Source organism: Pseudorca crassidens, chromosome 12, assembly GCF_039906515.1.
Source record: "Pseudorca crassidens isolate mPseCra1 chromosome 12, mPseCra1.hap1, whole genome shotgun sequence".
Classification (NCBI taxonomy): domain Eukaryota; kingdom Metazoa; phylum Chordata; class Mammalia; order Artiodactyla; family Delphinidae; genus Pseudorca; species Pseudorca crassidens.
Genome location: NC_090307.1, coordinates 9,920,185 through 9,938,862, shown reverse-complemented (window position 1 = coordinate 9,938,862; position 18,678 = coordinate 9,920,185). Strand labels below are relative to the sequence as shown.

The window sequence follows — 18,678 nt, the reverse complement described above, 5'->3', positions numbered from 1 at the left end:
GCGGGGCCGGGGGAGGGGCCGATCGCCCCCGGGATCAGAACCCGAGGGGCTCGGGGCGCGTGTGTTTCCGGCTGCTGTGGCGGCCTCGCGCTCCCGCACGGATAGAGCCCGAGGAGGGGGAAATTTGGGAGTGCGAGCGTCTGAAGACGGCTCCCTGCCGGCCGAGTCCCGCTTCTCTTATCCCTTCGGTTGTGGGGAGAAGGCCAGTCTAACAGGGCTAGGAGTGGGAGGAAGATAGAGGCGGTTCTGGGCCTGATTACAAACGATGGGGGAAGCGGGGGCGGGCGGGGTGACGCTGTGGGCTGTCATGGATCACACTTGAGGAACAGCAAGGGCTGAGAAGGGGAAGAATGTGAGGCAGCCTGGCTGAGGTTGCTGTCAGTCAGAAATGCAAAATCAATATACCGGATTAATGTGAGACTGACTTCAGGAGCACAGACACTACAGATCAGGGGGAAACAAAAAAGACTAATCAGCTTTATTGATCGGAATAATTTCTCCGGCAGTATAAAGATGGAAAGGTATGGGACAAACAAGTGGAAGGAACCTCTCTTATTAAAGAAGTGAAACCTGGAATTCAGTGAAGACCCACAGGAAGCGAAGACTGTGTGGCTCAGTTATGCGGCACGTGTGTGCAGTTCCAGACATTGGAAATCATAGAGCAGCTGTGATTCCTGTGGTACTGGACATATGGAACTTCTCACAGACATCTGAGATTACACTTGGGCAGGAGTCAACCTAAGGTCTACCCTCTGCTATCACGAATAACTTAATAAGGACAGGAATACAGTGAAATATCAGTTGTTGCAAATAAACAAACCCCTCCCCAGTTGGGGATTGATGACGCCTTCACTTTCGTCCTACTCCATCCCATTTTGGGAAAATGGACAGATATGTGTATTAAAAAGTAAGTGTCTTGCTTAGATCACTTCCTGGTAAAACCAAACCGTAGACCGTTGCTAGCAGAATAAATTTCAAAATAATTTACCTTGGGCGGAAATGTGACCTCTACCTTCTCATCAGTCTTCTATTTTATCCCCTTCGGAACCCAACCCCAGTCCAAATGGCCAATCTTGCTTTTACTTTGCTGCTTCCATAACTGTGCTTATGCCGTTCCTTCCTGCATAGCATCCTCCACCCAACACCCCCATTTACTAGGTGAAATTGTTTTTGACTCTTGATGTCCTCTTATCATACTTGTCTCAGCTCATGCTTAAATTCTTCTGTAAATACACCCTAGATTTTTCCCTAACCAGAATGAACTACTTCAGCACTCTATGATTTATATCTATATTCAGCCTCAGCTCATTTGTTTTACGCTTAATATTTTCCCTGGCTCACTCCTGTGCTCTATTCAAAGCTCCTTCAGGTCATGGGCATTCACTCAGCGCCCACCCCGATAAGGGCTGTACCTGTGTTTGAAATGAGTTGAACCTTCAACAGTTGGGCTCACGTAGAGCATTGTCTCCTCCACTGAGATTCATTGTGAAACAAGGATCCTCCTTCAAACTCCAGAGGCAAAACTTCCTGTAAACATCTGGACCGTCCCCCTATGTGACCCACGATGGAGAAAGATGACCCATGGCTTCCAGCCTCACTTACGGGAGAAAGTAGATTTGGAGGAAAGAGGAGCCCAAATGCACAGATTCTTATAATTTTCTGCAAAGAGGAGCTTTGGAAACCGACCAGGAATTCGTGTTAGTAAATACAGTGAGTAAACATGCAGACCATTTCCCAGAACAAAATGTGTGCGTGGGACTCTTTCATTCTGTGGATGCAGAGTGCCTCACGACATGAGGGCAAAGTGAACCATAGAGAATTATTATGAGCACTGACATCTGCCAGGGGAATATTTCAACTTTCATCCAGTCCTTTTCTTTTTTTCTTTTTTTTCGGAGTTAACATCAGTATGATCATTTTTACTGTACAGATGAATGCATTCAGGTACAGACATTGTGGCTTTCAGGTCTGCCCCATGCATCTGCGCTGAAGCTGTGGGATGCAGCGAACCTCTCAGCATTTCTAGATGAGCTTTCAGGCTAATTCACTTTGAACTGGCATCGTCTCCAAGTTGTGAGTCCATTGAAATAAAACAGGAGCTATGGCTGAACAATTCAAGTCATTGGCAGAAAGGGTGGTAGGTAAATGGCACTATGAAAAATGAAGAGCGTCTTGTTTCTGTGAACTAAAAATGGATAGCTCCAATTATTGCTCCTTCCACACATGAAGATGGTACAAAGTTAGGTAATTATAAATATTGCATCCAGCCGTAGAAGGGATGAGCTGTATGTTATGTTATTGCGCATTAAAAATCTTTATGAGTGTGGCAAGAGATACATATACCAACAGCTGATACATTCAGGATCCTGGAGCAGTATCTTATTTTAATGTAAGTGAAGACCCATACAGTCTATTGCTCTAGGGATTTCCTGCTATATCCTGCTATATAAAAAGATCTTAAATCTACATGAGATATTACTTGTGATTTCAAAGCACTTAATGAAAATCTGTGTTTTTTTTAATTTGAATATCTTTCAACCCTACCCCCAGCCACCCTGCTTACAGCAGAGATAATGCTTTCTAGACTAGATTCCCCAAGGCAGGAGGCTTCCTTTCCTCCTCCCTTCCTCTTTCTTTCTGTACTTTTTTCTTTTCTGATCTTCTCTTTTCACTTATCTTCTGTTTTTAAATTCTTCAACACCTAGCTCAGAGCCCAGCAGTTTGTGATGAGTGTGTATTGACTGTTGAACATGAATTACCACCCTCATTTTAAGGCAGAAGAGGAAGAAGTTATAAACCTCTGAACCTCTGGTTGCTGAGTTCTGAGCAGAATCAGAAGCTCCTGCTCTTCCCACGGTGCTGAGGAACTTGCCACCGCACACCTGGCATCGGAGCTACATCTTGGGGGTGAGTTAATTCAAATGAAATTTCAGAGGGAAGTCGGCCAACATTTTAAGGAGAATTTCTGCAAGAATTTTATGTCTTCAGATAGGTAAAAATTCAAGTTCAGAGCCTTAGAACATAAGGTAAATATTACTGATACATTGCCTTATAGAAGGATAAAGTGCAAGCAATAAAACAAGGCAAGACACTACAATAAGTCCCCTTGACTGAAATCACATTTGTCCATGATCTGTTATTCTGATGGACTCTTAAGAACTGGGGCAGGAATGTCTGAGAACTAATTGCTGTGCATTCAGCAACTGACTGTGCACGGATCTCCGAGGCACAGGCTTGTGCGGAGCTCGGGCATTTGAACCTGGGGAAGACTTGGTTATTCTTCCCTTAGCATATCTCTACCTGGACATGGTTTTGTCTGTGAGAGCTCAGATGCAGATTTCTTGAACCACTTATCAAGGCCAGAGGTATATTATACTGATCTATGAGCACGGTTAGGACTAGTTTTGCCCCAGAGTTTGGCGAGATACCAGCTCTGATGGTACAGAAACAGACACCAAACTTGAGCTGCAAATGTTATTGCACAATTGGCCAGCAGTAATAGGCAACACCAATAATAAAGACAAAAGCACAGATTTAAAGCAGGCAGTAGAATCTGAAAATACTCTTTCTGCAATTGCTTTGAGTACAAAACATCTCAAAATGACAGGGATTTTGCCTGCAGAGTTGCTAATGAAGATGTGACCGAGAGTGTTCCCTGAGTTTGTTTATCCAGCTGTACAAGAGCCTGTATGACAGTAACTGGATTTGCACAAATTTAAAAATACCAAAGCCACCTTCTGAGGAAAGAAGTTTCCCCATAAGTCCACTAAAACCTTGTCTATATAAATGAGAGGCTTTATTGCTACCACATCTGCTTGCATATAGTTGTGCTTCTACTATGAAAGAAAATTTTAAACTAGGTGAAACTTACAAGGGGAGCACATGATGGGGTCCTTCCTCTCTCCCTCCCCACTGTCTGTACCATTGGTCTCTGTGGGGGCAGTTTTGCCCCTCAGGACCTTTGGCAATGTCTGGAGAAGTTTTTGCTTGTCACACTCAGGGATAAGGAGCTGCTGGCATCTAGAGAGTAGAGGGGAGGAGCCCTGTTCAACATCTGACAATGCACGGGACCACCCCGCCCCTAACCCCAAACAAAGAGTTTTCCAGCCCAGAATGTCAATACTCTTGAGTTTGAGAAACCCTGCCCTAGCTCAGTGACTCTAAAAATTGATTATGTGCAAATGGTCGGTAGTTGTTCAAATCAAGACTTGAATTATTGCCTGCGTTTTCTATCAGCTCTTTGTCATTGGTTCCTGAGCCATATGTCACCTAATTCGTTCACACATGGCTTTTTGTTTAGCAGGTACTGGGTCCGTTTGTCTTCTCTTGACCAAAGACACCACTAAACCCAGCTGTTTCACCTCAAATGAAAGCCTGGGCTAGGCTTCCAGGCACAACTGGCAGTAAATCGATGCCTTCAAAGCAATAAGGGAAAGAAGTGACTTCAGGGTTATCAGAAATCCCCTTCTGATGTTAAAAACTCATACCCTTCACGTACACATACCACACGCACACATGCACTCCTCAAACATTTTTTTAATTACCTGAATTTTTTTCTTTGGAACAGTGCTTATCAAATTAAAATTCTTGGACCCCCCAGTATCAGAAAGACCAAGGTGTTGTTAAAAATGCCACTTTCTGAAATCTGTCCAAACCCTATGGATTAAGAATCCCTGAGTATCCAGTCTGGTAACCCACACCTTTAAAATGCTCCTGGGAGGCACGCCAAGTTTTGAGTTACTGTTCTAGGACAAGGATTCTTTTCTTCCCCACACACCTGTGCATGTGTCTCTGCCGGTTTGTTTGGGTATGTGACCGAAACATCCCGAGGCTGACAGGACCACAGGGATTAACCAGGGATAGAAGTCGGTGTTGTAGAATAACCCAGAGACATGTGGGTAACTATTTCACAGCTAGTTTAATTATTTTACATGCTAATTGTTTATTCACATCTGAAAGAGTGAGGTAAACGGGATTGCTAAGACAGGAGAGAAAAATTAAGACAATCTGGGAACAGTGGAGCTTGTACATTATTGGGGCAAATTGATTGACTGGAAGGTAGCAGAGAAGTTTGTCCTGGGTCCTTGAGTGGCCAGGGTGCAGTTCTTTATGGATTCCCCAGAAAGCAGTGAGAGTTTAGCCATGAGCAGTTGTGACAAGCTGTCCTTGTCTGATGTCAGCCAGTATCTTCCACTCAGTGCTGTCACCTGAGTCAGATTCAGCCTGCACGATGTCCTCGCTGGAAAGCCACTAGGAAGTAAGGTCCCTCTCTCCTTCCATCCAAGGCCAGGCAGGAGGCGTTTCTCTTTGCTTCTGGGCATTTGCTTCATTTTTCTGCTTTTCTGAGGATCAGCTCTACCAGATCCTTCATGGGGATCTGACTAAACCTGGCTGCCCCTCAGCAAACAAGTTTATACCATCTTGATCCTATCAGCAGGCAGAAATAATTTCTCCTTTTTGAACTCCAAATTCGAAGTCTCAGGAGAGAAAAGATGACTGCACAACACGGTCAGGGTTCTATCACAATGCACACAAGAGATGGAAAGCAGTTCAGGGTCACGTCGTTCAAACATTGCTCCAGGGGCTGACACTAGTGGGTTTAGGGTATCAGTCATCACAAGAGAACAGAACTGGCTCATACCTAAAAAGTATCTACCAGGAAATAACCCACCAGAGGGCCATGCTACCCTTAGAGGCATGTAGAAAGGAGGGGACTTGAGGGCAAGTCGTGGAGGTGGTGGAGGTGGAGGTGGGGATGAGACAGGGGAAGGCAGGGCGGGAGGTTGGCATTTGTTGTTCAAAAATGCCCACACGTTGTATAATGCAAGCTGACTCCTCTTCCTTATCCGTCTTTGAAAATTATGGCTTTGACAGAGTTTATTAAATTTGCGTGGTTTTAAGAATCACCTAGAAGCTGCTTGTTAAAAATGTCCAATGTGAGATCTGGGGCCCTACTCTAGAATCATGAGGGTAGGGTAGAGAAGGGGATCCAAAGAATTCGTATTTGTAAATGCCATTTTGATCATGCAAAACTGGCAAATTACCCTTAAAGAGCTGACCCATGTAAAATATTGCCAGGTTCTTACAAGAGAACATAAATTGGTTTCAGATTTAGAGAGCAGAGTTTGATAGGCAGAGAGGGGAGGAAAATTAAGGTATGTTTGAGAGAAGCTTTAAAGCTGTGTGGTCCAATATAGTAGCTGCTAGCCATGTGTGGTTAGTTAAATTAAAATTAAAGTTAAATGAAATTAAAAATTCACTTCCTTAATTGTACTATCCACATTTCCAGTGTGCAATAGCCACTTGTGATTAGTAGCTGCAATATTGAACAGCACAGGTCCAGAACACTTCCTTTGCTGCAGAAAGTTCTAACGGATAATGACACAGAGGAGGAGTCAAGGAGGGAGAAAGATGGTGTAAAACTTATGTCGGTGTCCCCATCATAGGCCTATGCAGAGTTCATACGTAAGTGTCATAATGTTGATGATGTTGACATACTCAGGCTGATGATAATAATGACACTTACTGAGCACGTGTTACTTGCAAAAGCCTCTATTGTAATCCTCCAGACAACCTGAACACTTACTGTGGTACCAAACTGTCTCACTAGGTAACATATGTGGGTAACTGTTGATTGTTGTCATGTGGAATTTAGGACCCCATATAGCCAGATGATCTGATTTTGCAAGGAAAGCCAGAAACCTAGATTTTTATGTGAAACAACTTGATTTTTTAAATGGCTTAATTTTTTTTGACAATGCAGTGAAGACCAAACAAAATATGTCTGTGAGATGGATTCAGTTCATGTAATGCAAGGTTTTGACGTTTTAGAAGCTGGATGCACTGAAAATTAATTTCCTGATTTAACTATGTTCGCCCCAGCAATGCAACTTCCACTTTAATGCTGGAGAGAACACTACCATTCTTTATCTGAAGTTATCTACTCCTACAACCCCTCTCAGTCTGAAACAGTCCAAGTCTGATGACATATTCAAATAATCTTATTTATATCTGCAGAAATATGTTAAACTTTATTTCTTCCATTTATTCAATAAATAGTCACTAAGTGCTCAATAAGACATTCTGCTAGGAACTGCTTGGGAAACCTTTATGAGAAAAAAAAATCCTAGCCAAATGGAGCTTATTGAATCTTATGGACAGAAAAGGCATAATGGAAAGTCATGATAGCTGTGAATTGCTACTTCGTTTTCTGTATTTTAATCACTACTTCATGAGATTTAAATACCTTTTGAAGGAGCCTCTATGTCTTGCTGTCCATTATTTTGGATAGCACATTTAAATTGACAAGGATGGAAGATTAGTAATGACTCAGGAACTGGGAAAATGGATAAAACCCTTAATTTTGTAAGAAATCTCTAGGCTGTTTGCATTTTTTCAGAGCTGCGCCCCTTCTGTTATAATACCTGGAGTCCAGCCAGGCACAAAGCTCGCTGGCTGACTACTGCAGAAAGGAATCCTGGAACCTCTCTTGCTGACCTGTTTCCCGACTTTCCAGCACAGCTAGCCAGAGACTTCCTATAGACAATGAGGGAATTCAAAAACAATGAATGTGGTAGTTCAGCTATTTATCTGGGGACCACTGGGGATGAGACTGAGCCATTTTCCTGCAGCTGGCCACGGAGGAGGCTCAGTATGAAAGAACAGGGCCATGCAGTTGGCATATGTCTCATTCTGGGCTAAAGCTTTCTATCATAGGAGTCAGTCAGACCCAAAATGCAAGATGAACATCATCTCTCTCGTTACTTATAATAAATAGAAAAGAGATGGACAGATCATGTTTTCCAAAGGTGCTTGATGATAAGAGTGACCAAAGGCACTTAATAATTCCCTGTGCTGGAAATGCAGATTCAGGGTCAGGGATGGAATCAGGAATTCAGTGTTCTTAGTGGGTACATTAAGTGATTGTTACCACCAGAGAAGTTAGGAAGTACTGGAATGGAAGGATAAAGAAGGGTTCTCTCCCTGTAATGGTATTATTCCCAGTCATCTATTGTATATCAGCTTTCATCAGTTTATGGTTACATGCCTAGACTTTGGAGTGAGATGGTCCTGAGTTTGAATCCAAGCTGCGAGGCTATACTGTCAGTTGCTATGAGACATTAGGTCACTTATGTAACTTTTCTGAATATAGATATCCTCATCTGTAAAGATGGGGTTACACTATTACTAACTTCGTTGTGGAGAGTTGAGAATTTTAAATGAGAAGAGGCAGGTAAAGTCCTTAGTACAGAGTCTGGGGAATGTTCACTGGGCACTCTTTACAGTTAAAAAGCAATTTTACATACTTTGTCTCATTTGATCCTTTTACCAATCATGTGAATGATACATGATTAACTCAATTTTGTATACAAAAACTGAGGAAGAGAAATTCAGGATAGAAAACATTATATCTATATATGTTTGGGCTAGTGTGACAAAAATAGTACACTGGTGTCTAGCAACTTGCTTTCTGAATTTGTCTAATTTTAAAGACTGAGAACATTTTTAGGAAACATTTCGTTCATTTCTCTCACTTTACAGGTGAAGGATCTAAGACTAGTGAAGTAAACTAATTTGTTCAGAGTGAGAGAGAGAGACAGTCCTAAAACTGGTACCAGAATCAGGTTTTTAAAGTACATCTTGCAAACCTGTCATTGCATTGTTGAGGATGTGATTTATCTTTAAGCAAATCCGGTGATACATATTTTAGATCTGCTTCTTTGACATTAAAAAACATAACTCCTAAATCACTATTCTATATGCATCTTAAAATAGAGCATATTTTCAAGGGATTACCTAGTGTACAGTTGTACCAAAATTCTTTCAGAAACCTCTTAAATACGTAGGTTCCTATGTCCACCAGAGATCCTTTTTGAATCAGAATCTTGATGGGGAATGAGAATTTGCATATTTAAGTTTACTAATTAAAGTTTGAGTACTAGCTAATTAAACTATTAATTCCTTGAGATCAGAAATTGCGTATTTTCCTTCTTCTGTATTCCCATCAGTTCCAGCCAGAATTTTAGGCAAACACTCTGCACTCAGTTAACTCCTATTGAATTGAACTGTGATAGAATCAAATTATGGTAAAATGTTTGGATTATATAAAAATCTGTGAGGCACATGTATGGATGAATCATTTCCAAAGATATCATTTATAAAATTTGACCTGAATTAGAAGCATAATTCTCTTGCCGGATATATTGTTTGTCTGGAGAGTATATGTGTGTGTGTATGTGCGTGTGTGTATATATATATATATATATATATATATACTCTTTCTTTCCTATATATATGAAAGAAAGGGAAAGAGAGAGAGATTGGAGAAAATTAACCTTCAGACAAATGAAATCAAGTTTAATGGAGAGGGGGAAAAAACCCAAATATCATGCCAATTTTGAGGAATGTTAGCTTGGATATTAGTTATCTATTGCTGCATAACAAGATATCTCAAAACTTGCCAGCCAAAAATACACAAATGTTTATTTTCTCCCAGTTTTTGAGGATTAACAGCTGGCAGCTGGCCAGGGTCTCTCAGGAGACTGTAGGCAGGAGGTCTGTGTTTTAACCACATTACCTTGGCTGAGGTATGGTGAGGCCAGACTCGGATCAAGAGAGAGAAACTGGAAAGAGCTTCAAGTTTTCGTTACTCTCAGCACCCTGGGGAGAACCTAGCAGGCCCCGCAGGGCCATTTGGAGGAGCAGCGGGCGGGCCACAGGGAGGGGGAGCAGGAACTGTGGGCGCGAGCCTTCAGTGTAGCTTCTGGGGGAAGGGACGGCCAAGGCAGGGGTAGCAGGTTTGGGATTGTCCAGTTTAAATCATTTCGGCAGGTGCTGGGCTGAGGAACTGTTTCTGGTTGTCTGGGACCTGGCCCTGGGATGATTCAGGTGGGTGCAAAGTGGTCCTGAGCGTGAGACCCCAATAAGGCAGGTAGTTGGAATGTGGACTTAAGCTACTGCTTAAGGGGAACTGACTGGCTTCTAGCCAAGACCTCAAAACGAGACAAGACAGCATTTTAAAAGACTATGTTACAGTTTGTCAGAGCGTCAGTCTTCTGAGGGCTTGAATGGGGTTGAAGGGTCTGCTTTTAAGAAGGTTCACCCACATGGCTGTGGACATGAAGCTTCAGTTCCTCACTGAGGATACCAGGAGGTCTCGGTTCCATTACATGGGTGGCTCCAAACATCGTGTGACTGTCTTCACAACATGGCAGCCAAAGTCCCCCAGGATTGGTGAGTCCAGAATGAGAGATGCGAGGAGAAAGGTACACTCCTTTTATGACCTAGTCTCAGAAGTCATGCCCCATCATTTCCACCTTACCCTGTCTATAGAAACAAGACTTTTAGAACAGCTCATACATTTTAAGCCGCACAGCTCCATTGACAGAATTCTTTCCAAAAAAAGTGATAAGAACATTTTCTCTCAGATTCCTAAGGCAATGCTGACTGGGGGAAGAAAAAATGTTCAATTTATTTTGTATGTATTTTGGTCAGTATTTTGATTCCATTACATTTTGGTGTAAAAAAGTCATGGTTGCCAAAAACAAAGGTCGTTTCTTTCCATAATTTTCATTTGTGATCAGAAGGTAAACTCTCGAATAACGTTATGGATTGTCATATCAAAACAGCAGCTTAAAAAAAAAGCCATATGTAAAATGATTTGCCCAAGAAAAACGTGAATATGTCATGTTTATTTGTTCATTTATTCAACAAGTATTAATAGAGTTCCTCTTACATGCCCAGCTCTAGAGTAAGCATTGGCTAATAGAGTTCCTCTTATGTGCCCAGCTCTAGAGTAAGCATTGGCTAATACAGTTCCTCTTACATGCCCAGCTCTAGAGTAAGCATTGGCTATACAACAGGGAAAAGAGAGCTGTGCTTCCGGTTCTCACGGAGTTTCTGTCCTAGTGCAGGAGGAAAAGTTCTATTGAAATATTCCACCTAATGTTTGTATAATTAAAAACTGAATTGCAGTGAAAAATGTACATGATGCTATGAAAGTGGATGAAGAATGCAGAATGATAGGGAAGGCTTCCTGGAGAAAGTGGCCATTAATCCTTGAGCTGTTGTCTGAACAATGAGCTGGGAAGGTGATGAGGAAATCGACTGAACTTTACAGCATATATTCTATAAGTTAAATAATCTCAATGAACAAAGAGGCCCTGAGGGTTTACTATCTCAGACAAATGATAGGACCCTTTTAAAGATCTTCAGTATTTTACCCTCCTGTACCACGCATAACCTAGTTATAAATCTAAAGATTTTACTGGACAAATACCGTGGTCTCTTTCAATATATGTTATCAGAACTTCTCACTTGGCTTCCTGAGCGTCCTGGGGTGCATCCTTCCCTGATGGCCACAAGGAAAATTTGGGGGATCTTAGTTATACTTACATATTCATGAAAACTTGTCGTTTCTTTGGTTAGTGTACTTAGGTGTGGTGGTCTGGTCCCCACTGTGAACAGTCACCTGTCCCTTCCCTGCACTGCAACTATCGTACATGAAATATCTTTTTTTAAATAACAACCCAGGACTTCACTGGTGGTCCGGTGGTTAATACTCCGCCCTCCCAATGCAAGGGCCCTGGTTCAGTTCCTGGTCAGGGAACTAGATCCTGCATGCCTCAACTAAAAGATCCCGCGTGCTGCAACCATGACCCAGTGCAGCCAAATAAATAAATAAATATTTAAAACAATAATAACACTGAACCCATGGAGTGTTTCCACAGCAATGACTGGGGAGAGGGTCACATTTCTTGTGCGTGGAATAGCAAGTGCAAATACCTCTAGTGGGAGTGGGGTGGGCACGTAAGGGAAACAAAAAAAAATTGTTTACCTGGGAAGGAGAAAGCTTAGGGTAATGTGATGTGAAAGACGAAGGAAATGTATGAAGTAGATAAGCCAAATACGATCTAATATATAGGGTAATACTCAATCCCATTTTGCCCAAGGCAGTCCTATTTACATTAGCTCTCCCAGCATCATGGTAAATAGTACGGCCCATCAATCTTGAGAGCCTCCTGGGGTTGGATGATGTATTTTATGGTCACACTATTTGAGTTAAAGATTTTGGTCTTCATCTTAAGAATGATGGGAAGCCATTAAGAGTTTTGACCATAGAATAAAAGGAATAACAGATTTTTGTTTTTCTGATATTTGTCTGGCTATAGTGAGTAGAATGAGTTAGCAACGCAGAGTGTACAGGGAGACCATCTACTACTGTAGTTCTGGCAAGACGTGGCAGCTTAGACTGTATTGGTAGCAGTGAAGATGGACGGAGTGGCCTGATTCAAGAAACGGGCCATCTCTCTGCATTGCAGTCCTTCTGTACACCTCTGGTCAACTGACTTTTTCTTTTTCCATGACATTGAGTATAAGCCTTTTTTTTTTTTTTTGCGATAAGCGGGCCTCTCACCGCTGTGGCCTCTCCCGTTGCAGAGCACAGGCTCCGGACGCGCAGGCTCAGCGGCCATGGCTCACAAGCCCAGCCGCTCCGCGGCATGTGGGATCTTCCTGGACCGGGGCACGAACCCATGTCCCCTGCATCGGCAGGCAGACTCTCAACCACTGCGCCACCAGGGAAGCCCTACAAGCCTTTTTAATTCGCTTACAAGCTAGGATTCCACCACCACTTCCGAACACCTTTCTCTTTACTCTCGGCTGAAGAAATTGTTCCCTTTTCATTGGAAACTAAAACCAATAAACAGAATCTCTCTCATCGTCCAGCTATAAGATCTGCAAATTTGCCTACAGACACACAAAAGCTCTCTTCTTCTCAGATTACACCATGGATGGTATCGCTCCTTGTACTGAAAGCCAATAAAGCCTCCTCTGATTTAGATCCTGGAAATTATCCTCTCTCCTCTGCACAGCACTCAATGTCTCGGTTTTCTCACCTCTCACTCACTTTTGTAACCCATTCTATTCTGCTTCCTTCCCTTGCTGTTTCCTGAAAGTGTTCTAAGGACAGCAGTGGCATCTGGAGATCTTTTCCAGGTCTCATCTTACTTGTCCTCTGGGCAGCAGATGATGTTGCCTCTCCTTGAAACCATCACTTACACTGGCAACTTTCCCAATTTTTTCCTCTACCTCTTTGCAGTCATTACATGTTGGAGGACCTCAAGGCTCCTGGACCATCTTCTTACTCTGTCCTCCCCACCTCTACAATCTTATACACGTCCATATCTCTAATAACTATTCATAGATTGTTAATTTCCCATAACTATATATCCAGGTCAAGGAAATCAAATAGTACCAACTGAAGGTCTTACAAGTGAAACAAACATTCACAAAGCCAAGCTCAAATTTGTGATTTGCTCCTATGCGAAACCTGACCATCTTCCTCACTGGTGTTTTAAGGAGTGTCATGTACATATAGTCACATAAGTCAGGATACCAGTCATCATTTACCCCTCCATCTCCCTTACTTTATCTTTTACCAAGTGATGTCAGTTTGATCCCCTGAATACCTAAAATAATGATGGTTTCTCTATTCTCTTATTTTCTACAGTAGCAATGAGTTGCGTGGGTACATTCACAGAGAAAGCAGATTATAAAATCAACCCAAGGTTAGGTTTTGCCTTGAACACAGTACAAGAAGACTGGTATTTATGGCAGTGCTGCTGAGATGATGCATGAGTCATTAATCTAGCTGCATCCAGAAGGAACGATGGACGTGGCAAGCTTCTATATTGAAGTTGAGATGTGACTGACAAATGGCCTTTAGAGAAGTAGCTGTACAAGTGAGCTGGAGGAAGAGGGGTTTTCAGGAAGGAAGAGTCTTTCCTTTTCTTCTTCTTTTTTTTTTTTTTTTGGTTGGTATTGGGGCTTTTTGTTTTTGTTTGCATTCACATTTTTTATTCATTCAAGCTAGGTTCAGTGCTAAAGGCTGACCAGTGAATCAAACAAATAAAACCCCTGCCCCTAGGGAGGCTTATTGTACCTTGGAGGGGCACAATAAACACTTAAACAAATAAACCTATAATGTTATGTAGTAATAAATACTAAGAAGAAAATAAAGCAGATTGAGGAGTAACAGAAGCACTGGAGTGCTAATTTAGAGCTATCACCCCTCTCTGAGGAGTGATATTTGAGAAGAGACCAGAAGAAGGGATGGAAAAAGGATAGAGAATTACAGACCAATGGGTCAGCTGGTGTACAGGCCTGGGGACAGGTTGCTGAGGCAGACCAAGGATCAGCCAGGATGTGGGGTATGGGGATTTGAAGACACAACCGAGCACCGGACACGGTCTGTGGCCCCTGGTGTGGCCCGCGGATTGTGTTCTCTGTGTGATGGGAGTCCATAAGAGTATTTTGAGAAGAGACTGGAAAGATGTGAGCAATGTTTCAAAGGAGTTTCTCTGACAACCCTTGGGAGAATCGGCTTTGGTGGAATAAGAATGACATCAGCAGAACCATAGCAGGATGTAGAAATTCATAATTTAGTACGATGAGAAGGTCTGGAATGTGACCATAGGTGGAGATAAAAGGGTTCATTTATTGGAACAGCTGAGAGGCCACGGAAGGTTCATCACATGGATTTTTGCAGGAAACAGGCTAGAATATCCCACAGATGAGGAAGAATCACTGTGATGTTCTTAGTGACAATACAGAGGGGTGAAATGTCATAGAGGTGAGCAGCGTGATTTTAGATAATCCTAGAGCCAATTATAGCTCTTACATGAAGTTGTACCAAGAGATCAGGTGTATCTCAGTAATAGTATCTGAGAACTAAACAAAAAAGAGGAGACACTTAACATGATGAATAATGTTGAAATGTGATGAAGTCTGCCTATTTAGAACACCTGCCTCCCTGCTAGAAAGAGGAAGAGAGAGGATGTTAGGACCATTTATTTAGATGCTTAGAGCTGAGGCACAGGTTAAAAGTAATTCCAGTTGTGTTACTGTTTTGTCAAGTACATTTACTAAATTTTTAAATCATATAGTATATTTAAATTAGACTAGATTTTATATTTCTCCTTTTACTTTAAAAGGGGGAAAAGAATCTTTATGTAGAAGGATCTTTGATAAAAGATGTTGCAAATACTAGAAAAATTTTAGACTCAACGTCAAAAAATTAATTCAACTCTTTTCTAAAAAAGAGATAAATATTTAGGTTTAATAACTGCTTTTGTTTTGTAATTCATGCTACTTTTAAAAAATGAAGTTCAGTCTCATGTAGATTAGCATTTTATTGTTTCCCTTAAAATTAATTTTAATGCTATCCTTAACATCATTTTAAGTCAGCATTTTTACTGTTCACTCACAGATTTTTTTTCCCTATTACGCACAGATTTAGTATTACTCTTCTGTCATTCATTAATAGTCTGTCTAAAGAGATAGGCATAAAAATTCGACAGAAAATATGACCACCAAAGTTTTCTGCCCTTGTGGAAAGGATGTCACCTTGGCCTGCAGTAAATTATCCTTAGAGGCTTTGCCAGAACCTGGTACCCAGAGTTAGGAGAGGTAGTCTGGCTCCTGCCTTAGAGCACATGCTGATGAGAATCTCCCCACGCTGAGGTCAACAGGGTGGAAAAAAAGGTCCTGCATGAATCCTAAATTTTGAAATTATTTTTCACATGTCTCTTGTTTATGTGCTGCTTTTGGCAACTTGAAAAACTTCTCTCATTCTTTCTGAAAGAGTAAAGAACAGTTATCACAGCAAGAACTTTACACTAACAGGGGATTATTTCTTTTGAACTTTGCTGTTACAGAGTTTCCAACATCTCATGAAAAACAATGCACTTCTTAGAATGAAGGTGTATTCTTACCCTGCTGCCTTTGAACTGTTCTTCTGTGTTACATAGTAATTTAGAATCAGAAATTAAAAACTTCTTATATACATAATTTAAAAAGTCATGGGGTATTTAAAAATGGATCCAAATGATCACTTTTTTCCCACTCATTTAGTTAATTTAATTTCTATTATTCTTTCCAGATGCCATTATCTTTGCATTTCATACTTGTGCTATGAATAGTATTGTTCAATGTGCATTTAATTTGGACTCATTTTTGCTTCTCGAGTACATATTATTTTTTAAAGCATGAAACCCAGTGTAGTTCAATAGCTTCAAATATTTCATTTTTTATAATTGCTGTTCAAGTTTTTAAAACCTTTTAAATTATAGAATCAAATGACTACAGCAAAGGAAAAAAACCATGATTTCCTCATTTTCTACACATATATTCTTCTTTTTCCATAAGTCTTTCCATAAAAGACTTGTTAATCTGTAATCGAACTGAATCACATGATCTTTATATTGTCAAATTAATTACATCACTTGCCCTTGTGAGGATCTAAGAGTTTTGGATATAGTGGAATTAAATAGATTGAAAAAAGTCAAGTGAATTAGAAACAAATCAAATAATTCATCAGAGACCTTAAAGAAAACTACATGCACACACACACACACACACACACACACACACACACATATATATTAAAAAAAACTCTTTACTTGTAGGACTATGAGCATATTCTACAACCATACAGATTATTTGGAAGCGAAAGGGAAGAGCTTGGTGTAAATAGATTTAATTTTTTAAAGTGCCTCTGTATAATTCCACTGTTTGGTTGGCATTATATGACTCTTGCTTTCAAAACCTTGCACATATAGTGAACTTAATGGTCTAAAATTAAAATAGTTTAAAATTAAATTTACAGTGAATCATACAAATGTTATATTTTACCTAATCAAACATAAAATTAAACTTCTATAAATATTTTGTATTCAATCTATTGTTAAATAATATGAGGATGTTTTAAAAATAAATAGTTTTATATCACTATTACTGAGCATCTTTTACTATACAGAAAAAGTTGGCTTATTCAAGTTACCTCAAATGCTAGGACCTTAGGGTATATATAAAAATACAGAAGTATAGAAAGTATTTTGTGAGCATCACAGGAAACTAGAATTTTGTTTAAGGTCCCATGAAGATCTGGAATTTAGATATATTGACAATTCTGATCTCCATTTACTGGCTTTCTGCCATTATTTTTCGATGATTCTGCTTCTATGGCACTTGACATTAGCAGCTCACTCAGTCCTCTATATTTGGCTCCTATTAAATGAACTCCCCAACCACTGTATTTCACTGAGTTATTCTGTATGGGGACCCCTATAGCCAGTGCTCTCATCCAAGTCCTATTTTAACTATGCTGGCCAGTCAGCTGTGACTGAGTGGACAGAGTTCTGTGGTCAAAATGGTGATGACTTGTTTGAGGACCCCTTGAAAGGGGTCTGTATATGCAAGCTTCTTGCATGACTGTGTTATAGAGTAGCCCTAGCGCTTTTGCTGATTCTTGATCCCCAGAATTTAGAACAGGAAGGGACTTTAGTGGTAATATAAGCTAACCTCTTATTTTGTACTGGGGAAATGATCACGGTTCCACTTGCTGATCTTACCATCTTTGCAGAATTCAGAAATTCTAAACTATCATTATTTCAGAGGCTGCCTTTGCAATGTAAAGAATGAAAAGGGATTATAAGAAATAGAACTTCAGGAGTAATAGCAACAGTAGACTTTTAACTAAGCAATTGTTAGCGATTAAGGAGAATCAGTACCTATGATATAAACACCACACCACAGTTAGACTTTGGGGTAAGGAGAGCAGCAAAGGAAGGAAGGACCCAGACCCCTGGATACTCTTGGATTCAGCTCAAGGAAAGTGTGCTTCTGGACAAAGCACTGGACTCGCTCAAAATGCCATCTACAGCCTTGCCCAGTTAATACTGTAGGGATAACATAGGTCAATCTATTATAGAAAAGTGTTCCTTTGGAGCTATTTGAATTACAAAGGGAGGTCATGCTAATTATTAAGGTTTATGGTATTCTAGAATCCTTGTTAAGTTGGTAATATTTTTTATAGTAGAGCCATTTCTAAGCAAGGCAAATTCATTTGCTGAGTGAGATTGAAGAAGAAATGGGAAAGGAGACAAACTGCTATCTGATTTACATAGCAGCATTTCTTTCTTTTTTTATAATGCCAGAACATTTGAAAACAGAAAAAAGTGAAGAACACATAGGCAGTTTTGCAAGAACAGTGTCAAGTTGTGTTTTTTTTTTTTTTTTTTCTCCACCAAACTGACCAGATGTTTTTGTATTCTGGAGAAACTACCTCTATAACAATATCTATTCCAGTCAGATTAGTTCAAACAAAACTATAGTCCATGCAGATGTCTAACGTGGTGGCAAAAGGGCATGGGACTGAGTTGATTTAACAAATATTTATTGCATGACAAAGATGTTCTAAACAATGCAGTATATTTGTTATCACTAGATTTAGAGAAGAGATTCCTAAGATGAGTAAGTCATGGTTACCATCCTTGAAAAAGTCACTGTTTATTCAAGGAAGAAAAATGTAAGCAAATAATTACATTTGTGGAAATAGTGCTATGTTACCAAGCTAGATCCAAAGTGCTGAGTTAACCATTGAGTTTTAGGATTGAATATAGTTATTTTAAATGGGGAAGAAGGATGCAAAGATAGTAAATTCAAACAGTGAAATTAACAGTAGCTTTTCAGAACTTATAAGCATTGTAATATAGTCTATCAAATGATAAATTCATTGATAGAATCTATAATTCCTGCCAGAGAAATTTAGGAAACCTAGCCCCAAACTGAAAATCATTCTTAAGGAAAGAATATGGATCAGCCAAAAATATATATAAA

At 40.4% G+C, this 18,678-nt stretch overlaps 1 long non-coding RNA gene across 1 annotated transcript in view; it reads left to right on the top strand.

Annotated features, from left to right (window-relative positions):
* Positions 1–23: 23 nt before the first annotated feature.
* Positions 24–18,678, top strand: part of LOC137204085 (uncharacterized) — a 104,225-nt gene continuing 85,570 nt past the window's right edge. Inside the window, exons 1-2 of the long non-coding RNA XR_010933415.1 lie at positions 24–2,389; positions 2,706–2,907. This is a non-coding gene — a long non-coding RNA (uncharacterized lncRNA). The remainder of the gene's footprint in view (positions 2,390–2,705; positions 2,908–18,678) is intronic.